We start from the raw sequence: 1,888 nt of genomic DNA on the forward strand, positions 1-1,888 counted from the left end.
AGAACACAAGAGGTCAAACGAGGTTTTCTGAAAGCCAATACAGACTCACAAAGCTGCACTTATTCTGTATAAACTTCTGGCCAGTCCAGACCTGTTAGCCAGTAGACCTGCTAGGAGCAGAAAGTAGGCATCATTTTTGTCCGTGGTATCCACTGACTCCTCCCTCTGGGCAATTTCAGACTTGATACTACTTGTTTTATCCACTGAGCTCAGCTGAGCACCTCTTATTTTGGCTCAGAACAGCACCTTCTGTCTGCATTGTAGCATCTGGAATCCTTATGCTTCCCTCTTACCCTCTGATGGCCCATTCTTAACATAACACACAGAATGATTCTTTTAAATTCAAAATGAAATCCCATTGCTTCCAATGGTGTCTTCTCAGAGCAGAGGTCAAAGTTGTCACTCTGCTCTACTGGGTTCTCGTGCAGCTGCACGAGCAGGCTGCACCTAACCTACTCTTCTTGTTCCCTTATTCTTCAGCCTTCTCTTCCCATTAGCCACACTGGATCCTGTGCCTAGAGTACTTATTGCCTTTAAAAACATCATTTCAAAAAACGAAGCTCATCTCTAATAATCCCACAGTGGGGGGGGGGTGGAAGGTGTTTCCATTATGACATTCCTGGAAAGCACTCTCATGGTTGCTTGTTAATATTTTATTTTGGATTTTTCTCTGAGTGCAATGAGAAGCTATTGAAGGATTTTTGAGCTGAGGAGCAGATGATGAACATGGGCTGCTGTGTTAAAAATAAGTTTCTAGGTGTGGGGATAAAAGTAGATGTGGGGTTCCAATGCAGAGGCTTCTGGGATAGCTTATCAGTATGATGGGGCTCAGATCAAAGCAATGCTAGTCAGCAGTGGTTAAATTTTGATATACTTTAAGGCAAAGCCAGAAAGATTCTCTGATAGATTTGATGATGCACGGGCTACGTAAGGGAGAAAATCAAGGAAAATTACAGGGATTTTGGTCTTAATGTCTATAGAAAGATGCTATGCACAGGCCCAAGGAAGGCTGTGGGTAGAAAAAGTTGTAGGAAAAGATCAATTTAGCTTTGGACATATTGAGTTTGAGATGTCTTTTAGACATGCAAGTGACAATGTTGAGTAGCAGTTGAATATACAAATCTGGAGTTCTGAAGAGAGAGCTGGAGTAGAGACATAAATTTGAATGTCATTGGAATGCAGATGGTGCTGAGCCCTAGTTTCAGGAGATCAGAGCTTTATGGTAGCAGGAGAGGCAGGGAAATGAGAGTTCAGGGGGTGGAACAGGGAAGGAGGGGGCCAAATGAGCCATGCTCTCAATCTTCCCACATCTAGAAGAAATGAAATGCTGGGTCTCATAGGCAATCTCATGCATTTTATAGCAACTTGCTGAACTTTCATGACAAAACAGCATAGATTGGGTGACATAAATGATGAAAATTTATTTTACTATAATTACGGATGCTGGAAGTCTGAGATCAAGGTGTAAGCATGATCCAGTCATGGCAAGGGCTCTGTTTGGCTTGCAGCGGCTGCCTCCAGCTATGTGTTTGTCTTTTGTAGCTTTGGCATATTTTTCTCTTCTTATGAGAGTACCATCCCTATTTGGAAAGCGTTTCCTGCTAATGGTCTGCTTAACAGATATTACCTCTTCACCTCCAGATCAACCCAGTATATTTTGAGAGGCTATAACTCATTTCTCAGCACTGTTCTACAGGCCATCAAATTGAGTTCACTCCAGAAATCCACAAAGTCTTAGCTTGGCTTAGCACCAATTCTAAAGATGAGGTCTTATCTAAATATCTAAAGCAGACATGGATAAGATTCAAGACACTATTCATGCATGATACAGACATTTTCTAGAGCAGGGGAAATGGGACAAGGATTTATATATAGACTCAAAATTTCT

The sequence above is a fragment of the Micromys minutus genome (genome assembly GCF_963924665.1).
Source record: "Micromys minutus genome assembly, chromosome: 26".
Lineage (NCBI taxonomy): Eukaryota > Metazoa > Chordata > Mammalia > Rodentia > Muridae > Micromys > Micromys minutus.